We start from the raw sequence: 21,276 nt of genomic DNA on the forward strand, positions 1-21,276 counted from the left end.
CAGAAACAAACTCCAAAGGCATCTGGGCCCAACTCAGCATCGTGTGTGTGTGTGTGTGTGTGTGTGTGTGTGTGTGTGTGTGTGCTTGCACAAAAACATTTCACCCCCTGCCCCCTTTTGAGCCCTGCCTCATCACCACTTAGGAGGAGGCAAGGTCAGAAAAGTAGATCTTGCAGAGACCCAACAGGCAGCCTCCTGTGCGGGCAAATACAGGTGAAACTCAAAAAATTAGAATATTGTGCAAAAGTTCATTAATTTCAGTAATGCAAATTAAAAGGTGAAACTGATATATGAGATAGACGCATTACATGCAAAGCGAGATAAGTCAAGCCTTAATTTGTTATAATTGTGATGATCATGGCGTACAGCTCATGAGAACCCCAAATCCACAATCCCAGAAAATTAGAATATTGTGAAAAGGTTCAACAGTCTAGGCTCCAGGTGTCCCACTCCAATCAGCTTATCAATCCATAACACCTGCAAAGGGTTCCTGAGCCTTTAAATGGTCTCTCAGTCTGGTTCATTAGGAATCACAATCATGGGAAAGACTGCTGACTTGACAGTTGTGCAGAAAACTATCATTGACACCCTCTATAAGGAGGGAAAGCCTCAAAAGGTAATTGCAAAAGAAGTTGGATGTTCCCAAAGTGCTGTATCAAAGCACATCAATAGAAAGTTATGTGGAAGGGGAAAGTGTGGAAGAAAAAGGTGCACAAGCAGCAGGGATGACCGCAGCCTGGAGAGGAGTGTCAGGAAAAGGCCATTCAAAAGTGTTGGGGACTTTCACAAGGAGTGGACTGAGGCTGGAGTTAGTGCATCAAGAGCCACCACACACAGACGGATCCTGGACATGGGCTTCAAATGTCGTATTCCTCTTGTCAAGCCGCTCCTGAACAACAAACGTCAGAAGTGTCTTACCTGGGCTCAAGAAAAAAAGAACTGGTCTGTTGCTCAGTGGTCCAAAGTCCTCTTTTCTGATGAGAGCAACTTTTGCATCTTATTTGGAAACCAAGGACCCAGAGTCTGGAGGAAGAATGGAGAGGCACACAATGCAAGAAGCTTGAAGTCCAGTGTGAAGTTTCCACAGTCTGTGTTGATTTGGGGAGCCATGTCATCTGCTGGTGTTGGTGCACTGTGCTTCATTAAGTCCAGGGTCAACGCAGCCGTCTATCAGGAGAATTTGGAGCACTTCATGCTTCCTTCCGCAGATGAGCTGTATGGGGATGCTGACTTCATTTTCCAGCAGGACTTGGCACCTGCCCACACTGCCAAAAGTACCAAAACCTGGTTCAATGACCATGGGATTACTGTGCTTGATTGGCCAGCAAACTCACCTGACCTGAACCCCATAGAGAATCTATGGGGCATTGCCAAGAGAAGGATGAGAGACATGAGACCAAACAATGCAGAAGAGCTGAAGGCCACTATTGAAGCATCCTGGTCTTCCATAACACCTCATCAGTGCCACAGGCTGATAGCATCCATGCCATGCTGCATTGAGGCAGTAATTGCTGCAAAAGGGGCCCAAACCAAGTACTGAATACATATGCATGCTTATACTTTTCAGAGGTCCGATATTGTTCTATTTACAATCCTTGTTTTATTGGTTTCATGTAATATTCTAATTTTCAGGGATTGTGGATTTGGGGTTCTCATGAGCTGTACGCCATGATCATCACAATTATAACAAATTAAGGCTTGACTTATTTCGCTTTGCATGTAATGCGTCTATCTCATATATCAGTTTCACCTTTTAATTTGCATTACTGAAATTAATGAACTTTTGCACAATATTCTAATTTTTCGAGTTTCACCTGTACTTTGGGCTCACAGAACCTTTCAATTAATTTGTCTCTCACAGCAACTTACTTCTCTCTTATGGCTCACTAGTATGGCCCAGCTTGAGAATTACTGTGCTACTAAAATATTTTTGACAAAAACTGGTGTGAACACAAGAGACAGGCTGAAGTTTATTGAAAGAAAAATTTAATAAAGCTGTGCAGGTGTTAATTACTGTGAAAAGTGTTACTCCGCTTTATTTAAAAGCACATGCTCCCAAGCTGCAGTTTTGATTACATCTTAGTCAACAGTTACACATCTATTGAATCTGGCGTCTTTAGAATTGTTTGTATTTCTACATTTACAGACATTATCACACCTTACAGAACAGCAAATGTGGGTTTGCCATCAAGCGTACTCTAAGAAGGGAGTCACAGCCAATCCTGGCTTTCTGACACACAGACCTGTAGGACACGCATGTTTTCAAATACCCATTTGCCACATTCACATTCTGAGGCTATTCACACGAGCATGCAAAACCAGGCTAAGGGAGCCCAGCCCAGTTTTGCATGCTGGTGTGAACTGCCCAGATCAGGCCCGATATTGGTGGCTACACGGTGGCAAACTCACCTGTGAAGTCTCCCTCTTAAAGGAGGTTAAGGGAGCAAGCGCTCCCTTGACCTCATTTTTTCGATCGTGTGTCAGCCGCAGCCAAAGCTGGCACATTGGGGGAGGGCAGGGGGATCCCAATAAAACACCACACACTCACACGGTGCATTATTGGAGCGGGGGGGGGCAATGTGTGGCAGCACATCCCGGCACCCCAACCCCCGGAGCTGCAGGGGAAGCTGCCACTCATGTGGGCAGGCAATCCACCCGCCTAGCAGTGTTCTCTCTAATTGTGTTCTCTCCAATTGTTCTGAGCGGCAGTATCAAGGCTGTGTGTGCACATGTGCATTCGAAGTGGGGGCCTTCCTGGTTCAACTTGAGCGGGATCTAAAATTAACTGATCAGACATCAAAAACCATGTGAGCGTATGCACACACGCACACCTTACTGGTTACAGGAGATCATCTGCAGGCAAGGTAGGCTAAACTCACCTTCTCTGCAGACCGCCTTGGAGCTCTTCTCACTGATCATGAAAAGAGCTCCTCTATGTACTTAGAAGTATGTTTTTCCAGAATGTGTGAAAAGACCCTAAGAGCCTAAGAGAACCTACACTTTAGACTCTAAGCTTCTTGGGGTATGGCAGGGCCTTAGATTTTTTTTATTCATGTATTGTTTGTTTATATTGTAAAGTGCCATGGAGATTCTTGGCACTGTCTCAAAATAGACTTGCAAATTAGACTGCTTCCCCCATTCTCTTCAGGACCTATTCAAATGTTAGGCCCTTGGCTTCTGAGCGCAACAGCTGATACTGTAGCCCAGATTCATTCAATCATGCTCAAGTTCCACTTACTTCTGTACTAGCCCCTGATTTAAGCAGCCTGACAGCCCATTTGGACTGCTTGATAACAGAAACCATCTCAGACCCAGAAAAGGCTGTGAGGCTGTCCTCTCTCCCCACTATACCAGGAGTCTCAACCTTGGATCCTCAAATACTGTGGGACTAAGCTCCCATCATCCCCAGCCACTGGAAGTAGGAAAGGCTACAACAACAACAACAACAACAACAACAACAATAACAACAACTACTACTACTACTACTACTACTACTAATAATAATAATAATAATAATAATAATAATAATAATAGCTCCAAAACTTCTCACTTTAAAAACAAAGCAGCTGCAGCATTCCCTCTGGTGAGACTTCACACATGCTCATGTTTTATTTTCAACTTCCCAGCTTAGAGAATGGCCTCCAGTAGAAGTCAGCTGAAAAATAAGCAACTTTGGATCAATATAAGAATGTGGTAGCGTTAGCTGGGGGCACTGCTCTCTTCATAAAGAATCCACATATCCCCACGTTGGCATTGCATTATGGCGAGTCCTGGCTGCCACATAAAAGCTCTCTTGCCTCCCCCTTTTTAATGGCTTGATCTGGGGAGAAATTAACTATGGACTTCTGAATTGCTTTTCTAAATACGTTATTCCAAATAACAGAACAACATTGGGTGTTCACTAAAGCATAGACTACAAAATAATGTAAATCCTGTTTTTAAAGATTAAAAGCTGATTAAGCATCTAGAAAAGCTGTACAAATCAAATCTTAAAAATCGCAACCCAGTGGCAAAAAATAAATAAAAAAAGGTGAGGGGGGGAGACCTAAGGGAGTTGCAAAAGGTGGGTGCCACCACCAAGAAATTATGTTCCAAACTCCAGCATAGGGGACTTAATACAAGGAAAGGAAACTTCAAAGAGAGACAAGAAATGGAAGCAAGAATAAAAAGAGGCACTCCTTAAGAAAAGGTCTGAGAAAATAAACTTTGAGAGGTCATGTGGTGCACAACATCAGGTGACCGAGATAAATCTTTTTTTTTAATTTATCTATCTATTTATTTATTTATTTAATCAGTCATGGCTTTATACCACCTGATATGTACATCTCTAGGCGGTATACAAAATTTAAAATATTTAAAAGTCACAGATCAAAATACATGCCACAATAAAAACAAGAGAACAAAATAGTTATTTTAAAAAGTTCTTTAAATGATTAAACTGAATTCTAATTAACAGCCTGCGAAAACAGGAGAGCCTTGAGGTTCTTCCAGGAAACAAACAGAGAAGGAGTTACTCTTATTTCAGCAGGGAGCATATTCCAAAGCCCTGGGGCAGCCGCAGAGAAAGCCCAGTCCTAGGTCGCCACTAAACGAGCCGGTGGCAACTGTAACCGGACCTCTCCAGAAGATCGTAACAGGCAGCAGGTTTCATGACAAAGGAGGTGCTCAAGCCCAGGAAACTCTTGACCCCAGCAGAAGCAGAGGGGCCGGGAGCCAGTGTGAGCGGTGCAGGGAAGCGGCAGGCAGCTGTAGTGACCCTGCATCTCACACACACACACCCCCACCGCAAGTCCCAAATTCCCAATTTTTCCATGAAAAATCATGGGGGAGGGAGGTTTTGTTTTTGTTTCTTACACACAAAAGAGCCACAAAATGGTTCCTATTGACAAAACTACAGCTGGGAAATGACCTCCAATGTCATTTCTGGCCATCTAGGAGCTGTGGATATGTGGGTTTTAACCTTCTTGTATGCATGGATAATGAAGTTGGGTGTCACTTAGACATCCACAGATACATGGAACTGCAAATAGCAGTACCACACATAGTGAGGTCCACCTGTACATGCAAAACTGCTCAGGCCTCACTCTCTGATTTTGCTTACAAGGTTCTTTTTGAAAAACAGGGTACTTCCCATGACTTACAGACTTAAACATGATATATGTATACAAGGAGCTATAAATCTAAGAAATTGACATTTGTACATTTCTCCCCTGAACAGGGGATTCAAAAATGTACCTCAAAATGGCTAAACTACTCCCATATAAGCCAAGAAGCAGAAATATGATACACAAGGAGTCCAGAACACTCCGATTACTAGTAGAGTGAGATATTTGTGCACCTCTTCCTCAAAACCAGGGATTCAAGATCTGTCCCAAAATGGTTAAGTATTCCCAGACCATGCAGAATGCTGAAATCTGGATCACAGAGAGCCTAAGACATTGCAGATTACTAAAGCAATCTAAAATGAAACATTCAAAACATGGGCCATTAAGTTCACCTCCTAGAATTCCAGCCCAGGGCAAGTCAACCCATGTGCAAGGCAGAAGATTGGGCTGTAAGAATTTGGTTGCCTTTTCTTATGCTTATGCTTGGATTTGGGAGAGAGATGTGCCTCTCTTGGAGAAGTACCCCTCCAGAATGCAAGTTTCACATGCTAAAGGAAAAGGAAAAGGAAAAGTGTGCTGTCGAGTCGGTGTCGACTCCTGGCGACCACAGAGCCCTGTGGTTGTCTTTGGTATAATACAGGAGGGGTTTACTATTGCCATCTCCCGCACAGTATGAGATGATGCCTTTCAGCACCTTCCTATATCGCTGCTGCCCAATATAGGTGTTTTCCATAGCCTGGGAAACACACCAGCGGGGATTCGAACCAGCAACCTCATGCTTGCTAGGCAAGTCATTTCCCCGCTGTGCCATTAGATAACTTGCTAGGAAGTGGAAAAACTAGTAAGACAAACATTTATTTCGCATATCAGAGCATTTAAAAGACTTCATGAACATTGTCTCAATAACCCTGGCAGGCAGGTCAGGCAGGTCAGTATTAGTATTAGTATCTTGATAATGACTTGCCTAAGGCTATCCAGCGAGTTCATGGCAAAGACAAGGAGGCGAGTCTCACTGGGAAGGGTTTTGCGGGGAGAGCGGGCTTAGCCTGCCCTCCCCTGCAGACGAGCAGGAAAGCAGCCTTGGGCAGCCAGATCAGCTGCCCGTCACAGAGCCGGCAGAAGTCTGCGAGCGCGCAGTGAATCCTGGAGAGACCCCCAGAGCCAGGAGGCTTGTTTCAGCCTCCCGGCGGGGATCTCCTTGTGTGTTGCCATGGCGCAGAGCCACAGCGCGGCAACACACGCTCAAAAAGATGGGGTTAGCACGGCTCCCGTGGCAGCAGACAATTGGGCAAAAGCGGGCTAGGCTCCCTTAGCCCACTTTTGCCCTACTGTGAGAATCTCCTCGAGATCTAAACTACAGAGGTATGTCCATATCCAATTGCACAAGAGAGCTATTACAACATAGGAACCAAGACTCCTGCAAATCCAGAAGATCCACAGCTCGATCTTAGTCCTACGCTTCAGCAGCTCGCCTGTGCAATTGGATACTGACAGGAATACACACCTCCAGGTGGCTTAAGAAGTATCTGGACTGCAAAACACTTCTTCCTGGGTCACAGAAACCAGCTGTTTTTGATATAGGATTCGGATCATCATGCTGAAATTTTTTTACTAAGAAAAAAAGGCACAGAGTTTATTTGTTGGGACATGTGCAATAGATTAGCACAAGTATCATATGGGTGGGTGTAGCCAGGCAGCAACTGTGACAGATCATGAAGGCTGCTGGAGCCTGTATCACCACAGACACCCCCAAGGGGAACAAAGAGGTTGCCTAATCAAGTTAGACCATTGGTCCATCTAGGTCAGTGTTGTCTACACAGACTGGCAGCAGCTCCTCCAAGGTTGTAGGCAGGAGTCTCTCTCAGCCCTATCTTGGAGATGCCAGGGAGGAAACTTGGAACCTAGATGCTCTCCCCAGAGCATCCCCATCCCCTGAGAGGAATATCTTCCAGTGCTCACACATGTAGTCTCCCATTCAAATGCAACCAGGGAAAACTCTGCTTAGCAAAGGGGACAATTCATGCTTGCTACTACAAGACCAGCTCTCCTCCCCAGACCAGCTCTCCAGATACAATGTAGAATTGTTGGAAATGGATTTCTAGTGCATCAACCTTTTGCACCAACTATCCTAATGACCACTAGGGGCATTGGGAGTAGAGGTAGTTAGTGAGGGTCCCCATACCTGTCCCTGCTTTGCCTCTACTCTATGACCCCTGCCTTGACTCCTCAAGTATTTCCTGTAGTGAATCAGTTCTACTTCCTTTCTCCTTGGAGAGCAGATGGGAGCATTTTTCTCTTCCCCCCTCCTGTTCACGATGTGGCTCATAATTAGGCTAGGTCTTTCCTGTCTCAAACATGCTTAACCTAATAAATCCTATTTATACTGCACTACAATCTCTATGCTTGTTCTTGACTAACTGCAACAATAAGGCTCTGCACTACAGTGGTCCCTCGACCTACGAACTACTCGACTTACGATGTTTTCGAGGTACGAATGACAAAAAAGACCGGAAGTCGTTGCCGTTTTAGATGCGGCTTACTCGACCTACGAATTTTTAGATGCAGCTTCCTCGACTTACGAATGTTTTCAGACCTCCGTGGATGCACCCTTCGACTTACGAAAATTTCAACCTCCGAATGTGCGTTCGGAACGGATTAACATCGTAAGTCGAGGGACCACTGTACTTCGTAACTGGCGTGGGCAGCATCCTCTTGGTGCTTTGCTAAACAATCACAAATTACAACAAGAACGTCTTCTTCTCATGTGGCTTATAGTACCAGAGCTGTGTGACAGCAGCTGGAATGTCGACATGAGGTGTGTCATGGCAAGGACTTGAGCAGGACCGACAGTGGAAATTTTGCAGGACAGATAAAGGGGTGGAATAAAAAGGCACTAAGGAGCACGGAAAATAGAGAGGCTCTACTTTACAGAGGTCAAGCAGGGTTGATGGCAGCTCTTTTATACTATTTTCAAAAGGTGTCTGCAGTGACATTATCACTCTGACTGCAAGCTTTGGTCTGTAGCAATTGGAAAGTGGACAAGGTCCTGCTTCCCTTGGAAACCCTACCGTTACTCTCTGATGGGAGGCTAACCTGTTTTTTTAAGGAGGTGGAAGAACAGCTGGATATTCTGAACAGTAATTTAGCCTTCTGGAACTACTCAAAAGCCAGCAAAAGGTCAGTCCGATTACCAGCAGGCCAAATGCCATCTCCAATAGTTTTCTAACCTCTTCTGAGTTTTTAATCCAATGGAAAATATTTAGACAGATTTGTTTTGTTTTATTTATTTATTTATTATATTTCTGTACCTCCTTTCATTAAAACAATCTCAAGGTGGTTTACAAAACATTTAAAATAAAAATATTACAATGGAATATAAAAATACAAATCTAATTTAAAAAATTTAAAAACACATGTACAATATAACCATAAAATACAAAAACAAAGCATATAACAAAAACAAAAGCAACAAAAGCACACATATAAAAGCCTGGGTAAAAAGCCAAGATTTCACTTGCTTTCTAAAAACTCTTCATGCACAAGACTCAATCGTACCCCAGCCATACAGGGTACGATTGAGTCTTGTGCATGAAGAGTTTTTAGAAAGCAAGTGAGCCCCTGGAGGCGCAGTGGTAAAACTGCCGCCCTGTAACCAGAAGGTTTCAAGTTCGATCCTGACCAGGGGCTCAAGGTTGACTCAGCCTTCCATCCTTCTGAGGTCGGTAAAATGAGTACCCAGAATGTTGGGGGGCAATATGCTAAAATCATTGTAAACCGCTTAGAGAGCTTCCAGCTATAGAGCGGTATATAAATGTAAGTGCTATTGCTATTGCTATTGCTATACACCAATTGTTTACAGCAGTGATTACCAACTGTCAGCCCACAGGTCAAATATGGTCTATAAGGCAATTTTATCCACCATCCCCATTAATGGCTCCACCAAAATTTAATCAAAAGGATGTTAAAGGCAGACATCTGGTCCTAACTGTTGGTGGGGTCAAGTCTGTAACACCTGGAAATGCTGCAGGTACCTGAAGGACGAGGAGGCCAGTTGGGATGGAGTTTGTAGTCCAGGAAGGAGGACAAGCAAATGCCTCAGTTTCCAGGATTGAAGGAAGGGGAAAGGCAGAAAACCAATCAGGAGATGGGTGTGAGGTAGACAACTGGGAACTGAAGAGAGAAATAATCTGGAAGGGCAGGGAACAGCCTCAGCGGCTTTTCTCAGTAACTAGTTCTCCAGACTGAGGGAGTGCATCAGGTCTTGGAGTTGCACAGCCAGGAGTGCCACAGGATTTGCTCTCTAGAATCACTTTTTGGTCTATGGTATCTTGGTTCCAACCACCAGCAGTGGAGACAGATAATTGTTGCCCAACTTTTGGGGCTCCCAATTAGAGCCCTGCAGTAGCTGGCATGCAAGTATTTTGACCACAATTTCGCCTGTATGTAAAATGATCTCCCAGGGTTTGGGGACCGAACATTATTCCACATTTTAATGTTGCATCTCTTCTTAGATTGTGTATGTTTTGCCCTGAAAATACATGCTGCTCCACAACCTTTCACACCAGCAGGTTTTGCCTGTATTAGAGCCTGTAAGCTGGGTAAAGTAGGTAAACCCCTGCTAACTTGGCAAAGAGGCACCTTTTAATGTGGTGATTCTCTTTATTTAGCAGGGGGAGAGTAACTGGCCCTATCCACCTGTTGCTGGTGTCTATCTTATCTTTATTTTTAGATTGTGAGCCCTTTGGGGACAGGGAGCCATCTTATTTATTTGTTATTTCTCTGTGTAAACTGCCCTGAGCCATTTTTGGAAGGGCAGTATAGAAATCGAATAAATAAATAAAATATACTTTTAGCCCAGGACACTGTCTGGGGGAAAGAATGAGTCTCCTTAATATAGAGCTGTTATGAATACTATTTTGAATATGTATCCAGAATTGACAACATGTTAGAATCCTTGTACGGCATGTTAAGCAGGGCAGGGGCAGCTTTAGGATTTGGGGGGCCCTCAGCTGTGGTGACACTGCAGAGAAGCTGCTTGCCGAGGGAGCAAGAGGCTGTTAGTTCATATCCCCACTGGTGCGCTTCCCAGACTGTGCTTAGTAAATATATATTTGTAGTCACCTACATCGGGCAACAGTGATATAGGAAAGTGCTGGAGGTGGATGCTCACTTCAGTGACCATGGCAAAAGGCATCATCTCATACTGCACAGGAGAAAGGCAATAGTGAACCACTCCTGTATTCTACCAAGAAAACCACATGGCTCTGTGGCCACCAGGAGTCAACACTGACTCGATGGCACAATCTTTCCTTTCCAGACAAGGCACCTTCATGGGGACACCTTACACCAGAAGAGGCAGGGGAAACTAAGAATTATTTCAAGCTGATTCCAAGTTTGTTCAGCACTCTGTGCAAAGGGAGGGTCAAACCAGATGAGATGGAAGAGATCCACAACCAGACCTCTTTAAAATTTGGCTAACTGAAACCACAAATAAGGGCAGATAATTCCGACCAGGACTGCAGGACTGTAATCGTTTGCTCTGCAGTGCACCCTTTCTCCATTGCACACATCTCCCAAAGATGCTACTTGCCAAAAAATTACAGGAGCTTGGAAATCCACACAGAGATCTTTTCCATCACCTCATCTAGTTTGGCCTTGAAACTGGTGTGCTTTTTAAAGGCAAATTGACCACAGTAACAGTTGTAGGGACCGTGGATCCTCTGAAGGTTTGAGGGGTCCAAGCAAACACCCAACCTTGCCATTCTCTGATGCCAACCATTCTAATTGTTTTAGATATAAAGGACCATGTTCGTACTCTATTAAGCTTTCCTTCCTGCAGCCTAAAATATACTCCATTCCCATCTTCACTGACTAGTATAAATAATTGGTCCCCATGCCTTTCATCTCTGAAGCAGCCATTTTGGCATTTCTAAATATTTCTTCCTCTGTTCAATTCTCTTTTCCCTTGATGAAACACATTGAGCTCCCTTCACCTTTCCTTCAATAGTCAGAGCCTTATTGTCCATCCGTCTATCGCTTTCATTGCTCCCCTCTGAACTCTTCCCAATTTTTACCTCTTTTCTAACAAGCAGTGCCTGAAAATGAATTCTCTTTGAGGTTTAACTAATGTGAAAAGCTGGCTTGTTTTAAGCATAACTCTCTTGTTCTTACATATCAGTGTATTGTTTGTCTGCAGAATCGTCAACTTGCACCCTATCTGATTAGCACTCCAAGGGGTGGGTGGGTGTGCGCGCGCGTGTGTGTGTGTACACACACACTGTATTACATACTGTGCTATTCCTCTTTTGCATTTATCCAGAACCAACTTTTACTCTGATCTTTGGTGGCAAGTATTGGGGCTAAATCATACAGTCTCTATGGAATCACTTCTTGAATGGGAAAAGCACTTGAGCACTTAAGGCTAGTTGTCAAAGGTCCTGCAATTTACAAGACATCCCAGTTTGGGTGACACACATACACACACCCTGCCAGACAAGTGAGATGAAACAGGTCATATATATGTGATACACACCTAAACTGCAATCCCTGGGAACTCTGTTTCTGAGAAACAGAAATTCCTCAATACCCTCACCAATTGTCAATCCACCATTATTCTTTGAAAGAAGCTGTGACAGTATACCCCCACTATATGTTTGTAGTGCAGCAATGATTGTTTCACTGCCCAGAAAAAGTGCAGCTGTCACTTATTTGTTGCAGGAGATCAGAATGGCTTTTCACCACATCTGTCATGGGGAACATTTCCTAGTATCCAAAGTGCAATATTAGCACTATTTATATTATTAGTATAATATATGGCCCACTGCAAGAACATCAGAAGGTCATACCCAACAACATCACTGGAGCTGCACTACACAATACTGTCCTCCATGCCCATGCTATTTTATGACACTTGTTGTACTAAAGTGCTGGAGCATTCAAGGAATCTTTCGAAACCATAGAACAGTCATACTGAACACCAGCAAGGTGTCTAGCCTCCCCTCCCTGCCCCAACACAATTGCTCCACCATTTCAGAAGTCTTCGCCAGTTTTTTCTCTCCCCCTTTAGTTTAGTTCTCTGGAGCCTGTGCACACTCCCTCTCCAACATGAGACTACTCTTCTCCCTTTCTTTTTCTTTCTTTTTTATAAAAACAAGAACAGAACAGTAAGGCTACCTCCTTCAGAGCAAAAGATAACCCATATACTGCACATAAGATATTTTCTTTAACTTTAGAGGCAGTGCACTCTCCGCTCTCCAGCATGAAAGTGTGCTTTCTCCCTCTTTCCGCGCCCCCCAAAAGAAAGAAACACAAAGGCTATCTCCCGCTCAGTCCTCCACAGCAAGGCTACCTCCCTCCCATGCATTATGTGGAGACAGGTTATCATGCCACAGACATGAAGCAGAGCTGGCATTAATGCAATGCTAAGAATAACCCGGGGGGGCGTGCAGGGAGGATACTGTCATCTGGAAAGGCCCAAACTGCTATTTGATAGAGGCTGAAAACTGCTATAAGCCTTTTATCTTTCTCACCCACTGAGCAGTTAGAGAAGGATGGGGCCTATTGGCTTAGAAGGTGATTAGCTTTTTGTCAGTGGAAATGCCTTTGCCTGTCTGCTAAGGCACACAATATCACAGTAGTTAAATCATACATGTAATGGTGAGGTGGTACAGTCATCATGCAAGAACAGTGTCACTTTATGTTTCACATAGGGAGACATTTGTTTCCCCATCCTCTGGGGGTGCCAGGGCGAGGGAGAGAATGATAGCTTACCACCACAAAAGCTGGTCTTCAAGCCTCTTCCTGTTGGAGATGAACTTCCAGTGCATCGACCTTTTGCACCAACTGTCCTAACGACCACTAGGGGCATTGGGAGTAGAGACAGTGAGTCAGGGTCTCCCTATCTGTCCCTACTCTATGACCCCTGAACTGACTCTGCAGCAGTTCCTGTGCTGAGTCACAATCCTTCCTTTCCTCCTAGAGAGCAGATGGAAACCTCTCTCTCTCTCCTTACCTATCCATTATGTAGTCCTTTAGATTAGAGATAGGTCTTTCCTATCTAAGTGTATTTAACCAATAAATATTTAGTGTTTAGTCATACAAGGATCTCCATGTGTTTTCTCTAAACAGCTGCAATATCCAAACCATCCTCTGCTACCTACTCTGTAACTGGAGTGTGTGCTCATTCCTTCGTGCTCTGCTGTTTTACCTATTGTGGGTAAAAATCAACAACCTCTAACACTTCCTATATCAAACACATAAGAAGCTATATTACAGCATGTCAGAGCATCAATCCATTTCGCCTAGTATTGACTACTCTGACTGGCAGGTACTCTCCAGGGTCTCAAGCCGAGTCTCTCTCATCACCCACTACCTGATCCTTTTTAATTGGAGATGTCAGCGATTGAATCTGGACCTTCTATACCCCACAGACCAGATCCATCACTTATTGACACAGGAGTAGATTTCATATCTTAGCCTGTGAGAGCACTCCAGTTAAAGTGGTGCAGCAGTTTCCTGGGCTATGATTCTTCAAGTGCAGACTCAGGGATTTTTGATACAGGGATTAAGGCAGAAGTGGAAGTAAACTGGGAGCAGGGAGGGGAGGAAGAAGCAGAGCAAGGAGGACAAAGAGTGGCATGCTTCTTGCTCAAGGCCCAGGCCCTCAGAGGCAGCACTATCTGGTGACTGTTGAACAGTGGAGAGTACCTTACGTCCTGATCATGGGTTATTGGTTATCTTCGTTCGAGGACTGGCTAGTTGATCTTGCTTCAGCTTATCTTGGTCCACCTACCTCATTTCAGCGATCGCCCAACTGGCAAGACCATGCATCAAAATTTGATAGAAGAGTTTTGGAGAATCTATTTGAGAAAATTCTCCAAAAGTTTGTTCTCGGGAGGAACCCTGTCATTCTCTTAGAAAATGATTTTTCTTTGGGAGGAACCCTGAAACACTCTTCAGGTTTCTCTGAAGAGACATTTCGGTTCCAGAAGGGTAAGGCTAACAATGAAGTAGCCTACAGTGTTACTCCAGTACTGGTCAGAAGCCCGCTGAGGGCTGAAATAATGCTGCAAGGAGATGTGTGGTCTTGGACCCTCCTCCCTGGGGAAGAGCAACCCTCAGTTAAAGTGGTAGCACTCTCAGAATTCAAAGCAAGGTGGATGTGTCTCCTGATATATCCACTGTTGCCCAAGGACTAGAATGGTGGTGAAGGCAGCATGCCAAGAGATGGAGGAGTTTCTGGATATTTGTGTCTCAGGATGCTTTTGGCATCAGGTGATGGAGTACAGTACAGTACTGGAGGGGAAATCCTTCATCTGTGAGGTTTTCTGAACAATCGTTGCTTCCTGAGAGAGTGCAAAGGGGAAATGTCCACCACAGTCTCAGGGTCACCTTCTCAAATCCAGACGTGTCTGAGTCATGAGCCATGACACCAAAGCAGCAAGAGAACCATTGATGGAGGACTGTCTGGCTTGGTAAGGGGCTTTAATTTGAGAATTGCAGGCCCCCTTTCCCTTTGAATTTACCACAGCAACTTGTATAGAGAAGGGGAAAGGACATGCAGTCAGGAGGACCACTAATGCCTATGGACACACCTACACCCACCATGCCCACTCAGTGGCTGTTGCAATTTGTGTCCATTGCCAAAGATTATGCCTTTCAGGGAGATTTTGCAAATGTATTTTAAATTTTTGTTACCATGCACACACAGGTACCACAACCGCCGTTCTTGGGGTACAAGTCTCTAACAGTGAAATATCTAAAGGTGAGTTAGTGCCGTACGTGATTCAACTGAAAATCACTATGAAAATCACTATCCTAGATGTCCTTCATCAGTGCTGTTCACTCACTCCCAACCCAGCTCTTGTGGGGAATAGAAGAGAGTCTGGTAGTATCATTCTAGCACTTGATATTTCTCCTTGGGGCTTCAAGGTTAACTAGGGACTTTGAATAGCCTAGTGAACTTCTCTACAGCATTACTTCTTATATGCAGTTAGTACATGGGAATATTCGTACACAATAAACTTATGGTAGATAGCACACAAGTAGATTAAAACAATAAATATGAGATGTCAAAAGGGATAATTTCACCAGGTTTATTAAAGAGCATAATATTACTCATGAGTCCCCTATGGAAACCAATCTCCTTTTTTCTTCCCTCACCCTCTTTTTGTCCCCCATGGCAAAATCTTGGGAGGTTTATTCGACCTTTGCAGACTGCACAGCTAATGAGAAAACTGTTTGTTTTTTATTATGTTGATTTATATAAACATGCACAGCAAGATAATCTCCTTCAGACACGTCCAGGGACATGGCAGGAAAGAGCAAACAGATATATTCATAAGAAGAGTGACATTTAGAGCATATATGGGATTTTTCATACTGAAACCATAATCTTGGCATTGCATAGTGGCTAAGAGATTGAACTATGATGAATCAGGAACTTCCGTTTTCAAAACTTGCTTCTACCATAAACTCACTAGCTGGCCTCATGTCCCTCCACTACTTCCCCCCACCCTGCCCCAGACCACCCTTGCCAGGGCATGACAGACTCATATGCTCCAACTGTTTATATTTATGAGGGGCAATCCCACCCCCTTTTTTCCTTTTTCTTTTTGGTACCTGTGCTGATAAAGCACTGTTCCGATTATACCTTTCAGGGAGATTTTGCAAATGTCTTTTTAAAAAATTGTTACCATACACACACTGGTACCACAACTGCTATTATTGTGGTACAAGTATCTAAAAGTGAAATATCTAAGGGTGGGGTGGTGCAATATGTGATTCAACTCTAGTCCACATGCATATAGATGCATATGCAGGAATGCACAAAATATAAATGAAGGCATGAATTAGTGCATAGCCTGCCATTTCATGCACAGTGGTTAGTATGTATGTATGCATGGATGGATGGATGGATGTATTTAATTTGTTACATTTATAAACTGCCCCATCCAGAGGCTCTGGGTGGTGTACAACAACTTTTAAAAGACATAAAAACACACAATTCAAAATACAGTGCTAAAAACAATATACAAACAATTCAAAAACAATTAAAACCAATTAAAATACTTTTAAAAAACAACAACACTTTGCAAGCCTTGGAAGGCCAGGCCAAACAAATAAGTTTTTAGGGCTCTCTTAAAGGCTGACAGCAAGCCTAAACTGCGGATATCTGCCGGGAGTGCATTCTATAGACCAGGAGCAGCTACAGAAAAAGTCCGGTTCTGAGTCGCCACCAGACATACCGGTGGTAGCTGGAGATGGACCTCTCCAGATGACTTCAATGAGCGATGGGGATCATGCCGAAGGCGGCGCTCTCTAAGCTAGCCCAGACCCAAGCTGTTCAGAGCTTTAAAGGAAATAACCAGCACTTTGTATTTTGCCCGGAAACATATTGGCAGCCAGTGCAGCTGTTTTAAGGGAGGCATAATATGGTCTCTCCAGATTACCCCAGAGACCAATCTGGCTGCCACATTTTGAACTAACTGAAGTTTCCGAACTATGTACAAAGAAAGCCCCACGTAGAGCGTATTGCAGTAGTCGAGACTGAAGGTTACCAGCTGGTGCACCACTGTTTTGAAATAGTTCTCTTCAAGGAATGGACGCAGCTGTCGAATCAGCCAAAGCTGATAGAAAGCGCTCCTGGCCATAGCCTCCACCTGAGATACCATGGTGAGGCCTGGATCCAAGAGCACTCCCAAGCTGCGTACTTGTTTCTTCTGGGGGAGTGTAACCTCATCCAGCACAGGAAGATCTAACTCATCCCTTAAATTCTGATCCCCCGCAATGAGCACCTCCGTCTTGCTTGGATTCAGCTTCAATTTGTTATCCTTCATCCAGTCCATTACTGCCTGTAGGCAGGCATTTAGGGAGTGAATGCCATTTCCTGATGATGATGATGATGATGATGATGATGATGATGAGAAGGAGGAGGAGGAGGAGGGGGAATTTTGAACTCCTTTCATTTTATAGGACCATTCTGCTTTTTCTAGATACCAAAAGAACAAACATCCTCTTCTATTTCAAATCATATCAGCAGACCGACACTGTGGCCAGGCTGATTGAGTTTTGATTGTTTCAACACAAAATGCTCCTACATTTAGTTTCTCTTCCATTTAGCTCATAACAGTCCAGAAGTGTGGGTGGGTGTTCCGGTGATCTTGGGATGAGAACAGTGTGTTCCATCCCTAGTTTTCTGTAAACCAATGGAGACTTTGTGTTGTGTGTACAAAACTTCCTTCCACTGTACCATTACTCCAAGCATCTCACAATCCCTGTTAACTGGTTGAAGAGGAACCCTTTAAAATGATGGCTCTCATATTTATCAGGAGGAGAGCAACTGTCCCTATTAATCTTGGACGAGCTTCTTTGCAGTAGTGGCTATTGGTGTTTCCTTACTGTTATTTGCTTGTTCTTGTGGGGGGGGGGTTGCTTTTATTTACCATAGACTTAAACTGGCCTATGCCCTCTCTTTGGGGAAAACCTGTAGTTCTATGCTGGAGGCTAAGGATTGCTAACAGAGATTTCTCAGCAACCTCACAAAACTACAATTCCCAGAACATTATAGGAGAAACTATGACACTGGTATTAAACTGATACCTCGAAGTGCAGTGTGTTATTTTTATTCACAGCAATGAATGGCAATCATTTACGTATATGGGAAGCAGTAAAGAAGGGTATTTGAGGACACCTTGGCAATGGGATCTGAACCTGTTTCCTGCTTTTGGCAATTCCAACCAATGAGAACTTTCCATGCTCTTATCTGTATAGCCCAATCCTGGGTTTCATTTCGAGGTCATGGTGAATTGTGGCAAAATGTTGGGAACTGACTTTGGGCCAGATTGGATTATACATCTGAATCAGCCACATCCACGTGTGATTAGGGAAGTGAGTGCACGCATCCTATTCTGCTTCCTGAGATGCCATTCCAGTTTTCATAATCACAATGCAGGTTGCTCCTTCCAAACTGCTCCCCATAATTATAAAAACTACAATGTCATGCTGGGCTGTGGAGAGGGGTGCTTATGCCCCTAATCACATGTGAGTGGGTGGGGTCAGAACATATTTCCAGACTTGCCCATTGTTATATAGAGACTAATATATAGTCTAATATAATATATAGACCAGCAGTACAGTGCTTAGCAGCAAGTATTGTGGAGTCAGGGGTTTATATTGCATGATCTCCGGGGTACAATTGTAAAGGTTCTCCGTGCACATCTCACATTGCTCCCATGGAATCACTGTCAGTGGAGACCAGATCATCCACTGTCAGACATGGATAGGCACATTTTGTCCCCCAAGTGCAGCATTTTCCTATAACAAGAAATAAATCAACGGAATGTCAGCCATACCTTAGAAGAAAGTAATGGGTGCACTCAGGGGGAATGGAGCCAGTTGGGTGGAGAGCAGAATAGCTTTTATTATGGTCGTTGACCAGCCAAAAACAAACAAATATCAAAAACTAAACAGGTGGAACTAAACCAGCTTCTGGGCTGGGGGCAGGTTATGATTATGCCTCCCAAGTGTGACTGAGATTGTAGCCTATTCGTTTTGTCTATTAGAATTCAGTGGGAGCCACTGAGAACTGAATCTGCCTCTGCCCCTTCAAATGCTGATCTTTGCTTGCCCTCGTTATGCTTCTTGGTGTGATGCTAGAGTGTGGTGGATTCTTGGGCATAAGAAAAAGAAAATAATGAGAACTAGCTATTACACAGAAATAGTTTTGATACACAGATCAAGAGAGGTTTTGTAGGTAGATCTGAATGAAGTCAGTGCGTGAAGCATGGACATGTTTCTAGTAAATGCAAAGCAATCTAGGCACATTATGTTCTCCAAATTTTAGCTGGAGGGGGATATGCACATACAAATTATTCATGGTCATCTTAAGGAGAAAGGCTGCCCAAACAAACAGCTAACATCAGTAAAAGTGGCAAGAGAATTCTGAGAACTCTCCAGCAATCAGAAGCATTTGGCAAAGCATCATCCAAAGCAGAAATGTAAGTTGATCGAGAGAAAGAGGGGGAGGGAGGGAGAGAAGGCAAGACTCTGCACTTTAGACTATTTTTGGCAAACCTTCATATCAGTTGATGAGCTTCAAAGAACTCTTGGGAACCACTTGGAAAAAACACGGTGAGTCATAGGGGAGATGGAGCAAACTTCTTGAATCAAGGGGAACCAATGGAGGTGTATTGCAAAGCAGTATAATCATGCTATAGGCCTACAGCCAATACTGTGGCAGATAAATCCCCCTCTTTCAAACACACCCATAATCAGACTGAGTTTAGGGTTAGGGTTTAGAATGTTCATGTCAATGAACAGTTCTGTAGACTGGTCAGTTTGCATTTCTTACTGGATGCTGTTAGGATGATCTTTCACTCAGAGGAGGACAATTGTTTATAATTTGGTAATAGTTAAGTAATAAACCTTAGTAACTTTGTTCAATAAACTGAACAAGCCTCAGTTTCCCCTCTCTTACACTCCACTTCGACAGCATCCAGAACCATCAAAAGTTTTCACTTTGGGATCCTTGACACTTTACCCCGAAGATATATACTTTAGGGGTTTGCTTTTTTAAATGTCTACTCCTAAAAAAACCCGCCAGCATAGGCGTAGTGTCCATTGGACAAGGGAAGACAAATGTCCCCTGGCCCACAGGATCTGAGACGCCCCTAAGGCCAGTCCCCACTTGCCCTCATGAGTCACCCTCTTCTCCTGCTTGCCCAGGTGAGCTGCGAGCTAAGCAGCCTGCTGCGCTGCTTCCTTCTGCCTGCCAAGCAGCTTCTTCCACCTTTCGTGCCTGCATATTCTAGGGCGCAGGACACATGACCACCATTAAATATTTTGTCTCCCCCACCTGCATCCATCCAAAAGAGAGAGTGTGAGGCGCAAAGCAGTGAGAGGGACGGGGCGGACAGCCAAGCCGAGCAGGGAAGAGAGGCGGAGAGAGGCCGCTGCAGCCATGCAGGAGACGCTGGAGGAGGGCTGCCCAGACCCAATCCGCCGCCACCGCCCCCGGAGGACGGCAGTCCCCGGTGACCCCACACCTGGCACCACTCAGTGCCATGGTGGCGGGATCCCGCTCTACACCGAGCCTCTAGGAACTGGACCATACCCGAAATGAGGAACGGGGAGGGGAAGGCTTGGGTGGGTTGGCTTGCCTGCCCCCTTGTGTCTGATGTCAGATGCAGGGGCCGTGGCTTGGGGCACTGGGGCATGCACTATGGAGGGCCCCTGGCTACACTTTGTCCCCTGGCCCCCAGGAAGCTTGCTACACCCCTGCCTGCCAGGGTTCTCTCTGGAACTGTTCGCTCAGACCATATTACACCTATTTTGAAAGAGCTGCACTGGCTGTCAATTTGTTTCCAGATCCAGTTCAAAGTGCTGATCTTTAAAGGCCTTAACGGTTTGAGCCCTGGATACCTGAAGGACCGCCTGCTCCCAAGGGTTTCTGCCCACTCAGCATGGTGATCAGGGGATGCCTTTGCTCCATGTGCCAATGTTGAGAGAGACTGAATTGTCATGCACACAGGACAGGGCCTTCTCTGTTGTGGCTCCCAGGCTATGGAATGCTCTCCCAGTGAATGTTTGCTCTATGACATCTGTTGCTGCTTTTTTTAAAAAAGCAGCTTTTTATTTGTTCAGGTATAAAAATACCTTTTTATTTGTTTTTATTTTACCCCTTAGGGGCTGCTAGGTCTCTCAACTCTTCTACTTCTGTTTGTCTTTTTATGCTTTTTGTTCTGTTTTGTTTTATGGTTTTTACTGTTTAACTGATTTTAAGGTCTTTAATGTGGTTTTTAAATGGAGTTTTATTTAACTTTTGTAACTGCCTTGGGACGCCTTATGAAACGTGGAATAAAAAATCAACCAATCAATGCAACATGCAGAATTAACATACAAACAGATTCATCCTTCAGAGATTCATGATTAGCTACAGCTTCCCTGTTGAGTGGACAATCAGTGACAAACTGAGGTTTACTTCTGCATAATATGTGAAATTGCCCTCTCTGCCCTAATAACCTTTATTCTAAACATGATCTGCAAATCCCGCTAAAAAACATTCAGAACTGAAGGCAAAGACCCAGCTCTGAACTTGATAATACTTGTGCAAATCTTCCAGGTTCTTGCACAGCCCCTTTAAATGCACACCATTTAAAAATAAACTGGAAAA

The 21,276-nt window shown here is 44.2% G+C and overlaps 1 long non-coding RNA gene across 2 annotated transcripts in view; it reads right to left on the minus strand.

Annotated features, from left to right (window-relative positions):
* Positions 1-1,969: 1,969 nt before the first annotated feature.
* Positions 1,970-21,276, minus strand: part of LOC128342139 (uncharacterized) — a 63,983-nt gene continuing 44,676 nt past the window's right edge. For both annotated transcript variants that reach the window (XR_008314793.1, XR_008314792.1), the window contains one exon: positions 1,970-3,655. This is a non-coding gene — a long non-coding RNA (uncharacterized LOC128342139). The remainder of the gene's footprint in view (positions 3,656-21,276) is intronic.

The sequence above is a fragment of the Hemicordylus capensis genome, chromosome 2, assembly GCF_027244095.1.
Source record: "Hemicordylus capensis ecotype Gifberg chromosome 2, rHemCap1.1.pri, whole genome shotgun sequence".
In the NCBI taxonomy this organism is placed as follows: Eukaryota; Metazoa; Chordata; class Lepidosauria; order Squamata; family Cordylidae; genus Hemicordylus; species Hemicordylus capensis.